Below are 7407 nucleotides of genomic sequence, written 5' to 3'. Positions count from 1 at the left end.
ATTCTACTAACACTATAAATTTCAGGATGTTCTTCTTTTACAGGTACGCACAAACGCTGAAGTTAAACGAGAGTTGAGAGTGCTAAGGCATAGATTAATTATTAGTTAATTGATGAGTTTGCTTGTTAGTTAGTAGTTTGTTAACTTTATTAGTTAGTTGTTAGTTGCCAGTTGTATGGCAGTTAGCTGCCAGCTGTATTAGTTATATTGTTTCTTCCGTAGTTTGTATATAACTCTTTATCTGAAGCATCAATAGATTGAAATTCATTTTTACATTTCTTTCTTCTCCTTCTTATCATCTCTTCTTCTTCACACGACTGCCACATCTAGAAGCTTCCATTGAATCTCCATTGGAGCTCAGCTCGAGCTCATCTCTAGTTGGCCATCTAAGTTTGATAGAGAACAAAATAGCAAGGCATTTTGCAAGTAATTCCTGTGTGATTCAAGTGCACGAGCCTGAAGCTACATGAACCAGATAGAAGAACCAGTTTCAAGTGTCTGTCTTTTATTCTAGTTCAACTGTAGTAGGGCTTTTGAGTTATACCTTTCAGCTTTCTTTAGAAGTATTTATACCACGTACTCTGAGTGTAGTGTTCAAGTTAGAGTTAACTTGAAATTATCGCAACAATCTGAGGCTAGTTGCTGCAAAAGGTTAGAGGTAATCCTTAGGTTTACAAGAGTTTTTCAAAATCCTACTGGGTAGTAGGCCGTGATTTTTTCACCTTTTGATCCAGGTGTTTTCCTCGTAAAAATACTTTTGTTCTTTACTTTCTGCATTTATTATTCCGCAACAGTAGTGTAAGGAACACATAGAAGAACCGGGTTTGGTCAGAATTACTATTTACAAAGTGGAGTTATTTACTCTTTAAAAAAAAAAAAAAACCTCAGCCAGCTAGATATTGGACTCAATGTGATAAATTCTATTGCCTAAACAATGAATTTACGCTGGAGGATAGGGGCACAGCTACGTAAAAGATTTGCTTAAGCGCTTTGTTCCTCACTCATGCTTTTAAATGACATGTTGCATATTTCCTGTCTCACTAACTTCTCATTCTTACATGTTTCAAGAGTTAATCCATGAACATCATATAAAAATTGTCGGCTAGGTATAACATTCTTCTAATGCATATAAAACAATTCCAATATTTACTCTGAACCTATTCAAAGCTAGAGTTAAGCCATATTCCTATGCCTATATATTGCATTGTAGCTTTCTACTTTCATATATACATTAACATTTTCTCAATAATTGTAGTCTGCTAGTTTCTCAAAATTTACAATAAAATAAATACTAGCATCACTTTTTATTTTCTATTTTTTTTTGCCTTGCTTTTTTAATTTCATTGGGTTAGAAGTGATGGTGACAGGAAATGAGTTGGACTTTACATGCTATAACACAACAGGAACATGAGACAACAATGTTTCAAAGCCTGTTTGACATCCAGAAGAAAACGTTTTCGTTCTTGATACCAACAAGTGATCAGCTTTCACTTGTTTGATTTAAAGTTTATAAAGACGTTTTTGTAGGTGGATGTGTCATTGGGCTTTAACTTTGGCAAAAAATTTAAGGTCATATTCTCCTCTCCAAACATTTTAAGTAGGCGAGTTTTGGAATTTTTTTTTTCAATTTTTTTTTTAAAATATGTGTTTGTTTATATAATTAATTTAGTTTTTGGGAGATTTTAAAAATCAATATTTCAAATTACAAATATAGCTTAGGACCTTTTTTGGGCCAAATCATGATCATTTGGAACTTTTTAGCTGGAAAAAAAAAGAATTTTCAACATGTCAAAACTTGCCCCAAAATTCATATCCAAACGTATTTTCAATTTCAAATCACACTTTACCCAAGTTAGCTTTTTCAAAAAAAAAAAATTGGGAATCTATGTTCAAAGGTGTCCTAAATATCTAAACGCAATTTAAGAAAATCCAAGCATGCATTTGTTTTCCAAAATTCTTCTAAACACTAAACGATAACCAAGAGTGTTATTGTGTGTTAAACCAAGTAGTGCAACTTACCTTTGATAATTTTTCCGCAAACCTTACCTTTGAGTCTGACATTCCCTAAAATAAACTCTCCTCTCTTTTTCCTCTTTCCCTTAGCTTCAAAGAAAAGTGTAATTTAAGTTCTGTTTACTCCAAAGCTCAAGAACCTGTCTTTGAGTATGAGACGCTTCCGTCGGGAAGAATATTTAGGATTTAGATTTGACAGGTTTAATTTTTAATTGTAAGCACTAAACATATTGAATATTTAGAATTATTACTTCAAAATTTAATATTTATTGAAATTTTAGTATTATTTTACATATATATATATATATATATAATATTCTTTATAAAAAATATTGAGTACAATTGAACTCATTACATCCACCTCTGCCCCTCTCCCAAGCAGAAACTAAATCACCATGCATTTTTTATTATTGATGCCATAGTGTGATGTATCTTTAATCAGTATTCATTATTTATTTTATAGAAAATATGTAGCAATTGAACCAAAACAATTAAACAAAATATAGCACAAAACAACTAATCCACTAATATGGAAACAGTACCGAAACTCATACATTTCCTATCCTTTTTAACTTGTAATATACCGTACATTAATATAGACCATTAATATCAAAATGGGAGTTATGTTCACCAATTCAAGTAAGAACGCTTGGGAATGGAGACAGTAAAAAATAAGAGAAGTCGAATCCAAGACGTGCAATACAATACAATAAAAATTAAAAGTAGGGGTGATTTACTCAAAATAATGATTGCCTCAAATACATACATACCTTACGTACATAAGAATAAATAATTGCGTTAATTGTGAAAATAATTTGACAAAAATCTCATTCTGCTCTGGCTGTCACTTGGCTCTAGTTTGGGATAGAAACAATGACGATAAAGTAGGCAGGTTAATATGCACGGGGTTTTATTACTCCTGCTAGATAAAAATGGATTCTTAGTTTAATGATACCGATAAAAATCTCTCGCACTATTTGTGTCGATTGGATTCTCACGGTTACCTTTCTCCCTTTCCCTTCCCTAATCCCTAGTGTACTAAAAAAATTTATAAAAGAAAAAAAAAATTCCTACTAGATAAATACAGGTTCTTTTTATTATTATTTTCTTGTTTTCATAACTTATTGTTAATTGCCTATCTTCTAATTTATATGGTTTGACTTTTTCTAACCATTTTATTCCTAGTGTAATATTTTTATCGCCTTGATATATTTTAAAATTTATTAATATTGGTATTCCTCCAATAATTAATTCTTTTTCAGTTGTTTCTTCATTTTTTCTTAACGCTTTTGGTAGTTCTGAATTTTGCTGTTCTATTGTTACTATCTCTTGTTCTGGTATCAATTCTCTTATAACATAATTCTCTTCCTGTCCTGTATTTATTAGTATTAAATATTTTCTTTGGTCCATTATTCCTGTTATATAATAATGGTGTGAGTTTATTTCTTCTATTTTTTGTTCTATTAATTTTTGTGGAGTGGTATAATTTATTCTTCTTGATGTACTTCTTGATGTACTTATTCTTGATGACGTTTCTGGCATTTTATTATTTATTCGTTTTGATGTGCTTAATCTTTCTTTTACTATTTCTAAATCTTCATCCATGTCCATTTCCGTATAACTGTAATCATTGTTGTCTATAACTGATACTATTCTTTCGAATGGATTTTCTATTTTTATTTTATTTATTTTATTTTTAGCTGTTATCTTATGTTTTGTTGTTAAGACATATAGATTTTTACATCTTGCTGTGAATATTTTACTTCCTGGTGCTAATTCTATTCCAGACATTTTCCAGTATAGTACTAATGATTTATCTATATTTTTATCATCTACTGCTACTGAATAGTTAGCACTTATTATAAATTTAAATTTTTGGTATATTAAGTTACCTCTTACGGCACTTATTATACTCTTTTCTATAGGTTGTACAATTCTATCATCTGCCAAGTATATTTCTATAGGGGTATCTATTCCTTCCCTAAAACATGCTTTTATTAGGATCTCCGTTCCTCCTAAGTGTACATATTTTATTGGATTTTTTGCTTTTATATCTTGTATTTCTTTATTTAGTAGTCTTTTATTTAAAATTGGTATTTGTGCTTTACCTTTGATGTATTTACAATCTATTATATGTTCTCTTTGGCTTACTACATAGTATTCTTCTTTCTGTCTTTTAAACCAATTCTTTATTGTTGGTACTTCTAATATTTTGTCTATGCTTAGATCCAATTCTTTTCCTTTTATTTGTTCAAATATATTAGCGTCAAATATTATTTTTTGTTCTGAAGATTGTTCATCTTGGTGTTCTTCTTGTTGTATAATTTGTATATCTTTTTCAGTCATAATTTTCTTCATCTGACTCTTCTATATCCTTGTTTATTTCATTTTCAGAGAACTCGTTTTCTGATATCTCATATATGCTGTCTTCACTGCTTAATTCATAATCTACATATTCTACTTGTGTATATTTATCATTATCTATCAATATTTCGGTAATTTGTTTCTTCTTTGGGTTTTTTGGTAATTTACAATCTTTGGCTAAGTGTCCTAGCTTTCCACAATTATAGCAAGTACATTCTGTTAGTTTTTTCTTTTTCCTATATGGTTTTTTATGTTTATAATTTTTTACATAATATCTTCCTCTTGGTTTCCTATATTTATATTTTGAATATTTTGATTTAAATTTCTTTTTCTTTCCTTCTTTTTTGTAATATTTATCTGTGCAGCCAAATTGGGGTGCTATTCTACTTTTGCAACATGCCAAATTTTTTACTAATATTTTTTCCAGATACTATCACTGACTATGATATGCTTGAAAAAACGTTTACAACGTTTCATGCCTCCAATATGGTCCTCCAAAAACAGTACAGAGAGAAAGGTTTCAAGAAGTAATCTAAGTTGATTTCTCTTTTCCTTGTGGCTGAACGAAACAACAACTTGCTTACGAGAAATCACAATAATCAGCCCACTAGGTCTACACCATTGCCTGAAGTAGATGAGGTGTATTCCTATTATGCTAAGCGTGGAAAAAGGTCGTGGCCCTATTCGTGGCCGTGGCCGTAGCCATAGCCATGGAAGAAATTTTCCTGGTGTTAATCACCTCCCAAAGAAAAATAATCACCAAAAGTGGAAAGGGAATGATGAGAAGCCAAAGGCAAATGGTTTAGAAACTGAATGTTATCGTTGCGGTGGAAAAGGGCATTGGGCAAATATTTGTCGCACACAAAGACATTTGGTTGAGCTTTATCAAGCATCTCTAAAGACTAAAAGCCCTGAAGCCAATTTTGTCTCTGACAATGAATTTGACATCACCCACTTGGATGTGACAGACTTCTTTGAGCACCCTGATAGAAAAATAGTCCACTTGATTGGTGATGGATCTGTGGTTAAAGATGATTGTGTAGTTTGATATTTATTTTTGCATATTCATAATAACTAGTGAATAAACATTATGTAATCATTGTTCTTTGCATGAGTAGTACTCATTAATATCAATTAGTATTATTTATTTTATGGAATATTGTTAGTTCGTTTTGATTAAATGTAGTTCTAGTATTCGTTGCAAATGACGTTTCAATTTATTTAGTCTCCAATGATTAATATATTATTTATTAAAGTAATTTTGTTGTGAACAAAAAAAGTTACTGGAGTTAAACAATAGAAGTTGTAACATTCCATGTATAAATTTGGTTAATAAATAACATGTTTAAGTTTTCAATATCCAGTTGATTATAACATTTTATTGTTTAACAATTGGCTTTATATGTGTAGAAACATGTTTTAAGTTTTCAATATCCAGTTGCGCCTATGCTGAAAGGTTGTGTACGTAAGTCAGTAGTGTTCGTTGTCTTCCCTAATCTCTTAGAAAAGAATTAACAAACAACAATTGATCAAGACCTAGAATACCTTTCAACTGTGAATCAAGATTAGAAAATGTTTGTCGCACCCCCCTTTTCCTCGCGAAGTCCGGGTTTCGACATTCATTGGGAACAACTCATTTTCTTTTGGGAATTGGATATTTGAAGAGTCGCTACTAAATAGATTAAGGTGCGTTAGGGAACCTAGAGAAATTAACTCATGTAACCAGTTTGCATTACCAGAGATTAGGGTAAAGGCTCAAAATAACCTTGAGGGAAAGGTGTTAGACACCCCTCGCGCTCCACAACAGTGGGACCCGACCAAACTTAGTTATGTGAATTAGTCTTTTAACAGGCAAGTAGTCTAAGCACACATTTGCAAATAAGGGAAGTTTATGCAGTCTAAGCACACATATATAATCAAGGAAGTTGGGACAGTCTAAGCATATATACGTAAATTAAGAAAGGGAAGTTCTAAGTTGGTTAGTCTATAAGATCACATATGTACAATACCCGATAAGCCTTCCTCAAATAGAGGGGTTACACGTGGTATTGGTGCATAGGTCATCATATCCTTTTACTACCCATTGCCCTCCCCTTAGTAGTGGTATAAGCTAGTTTAATTAACCAAATCTAAGCGTGCTTTACCCGTCCCTTCCTTGTGTTCCCGGAGGTGTTTAAAACCTCTATACTTTGGCAGTTCTAGACACTCCTAAGGTATTTAAAAGGTAAATCTAAGCGACAACAAAGAACATATAGGACTATCAAATAGAAAAGCAATTTAGGGGCTCATGTTTACCTCCACATGTAAACAAATAATTTGCACGTCTCAAACAACTGATTACAGAATTTTAGAAGGCCCTAGAATATGATATCTAGATGAACATTACAAACACAAAATATGCAGCATTTGTTTTAAGGCGAAATGGCAGAATCCTAATTAGTTTACCTACTGATTTTGAAGCCTGTTAAACCTGGATAATTTCACACATAAGCAGAGCATAATTTCACAGTTTAGACCATTAATTACCTAATGCTTGCCTAGGCATGGGCTGTGTGCGATCATAATTCTCAGAACTAATTAAAATAACTTAAGGTTATTCAGTCCTATAGGCATGCTGATCTAGGTGATTAATGTTACAAAACTGATTTCATGCATGTTTATACTAGACATGATATATACGTGTTGGACTGCTTTAAAACCTTTTTTATAGACAGTTATTTATTTAAGCGACGTAGACATGATTTAGAGCAAATGCAAACAGATTCATAAGGCAGGATTTCTAAGACACAGAGAGAGATGATCATTTTATTAAGCATGATTATAATAATGACTTAATGACGGGATTTCCACGTGGTAGCAACTTATGCAGAATCAGAAAAAGAAGTGATTAACTTATAACATGTTTTCTAATATGCAAAAGTAATAAACGTGAGCATCCTAAGGCAGAATTTCTATTGGAAATAACATAGACCTATGACATGTTTCTAATGCAAGTAACATAGCATATAGACCTAAAGCATGATTTCTATC

Source organism: Nicotiana sylvestris, chromosome 2 (assembly GCF_000393655.2).
Source record: "Nicotiana sylvestris chromosome 2, ASM39365v2, whole genome shotgun sequence".
Classification (NCBI taxonomy): domain Eukaryota; kingdom Viridiplantae; phylum Streptophyta; class Magnoliopsida; order Solanales; family Solanaceae; genus Nicotiana; species Nicotiana sylvestris.
This window is presented reverse-complemented; position numbering follows the sequence as displayed.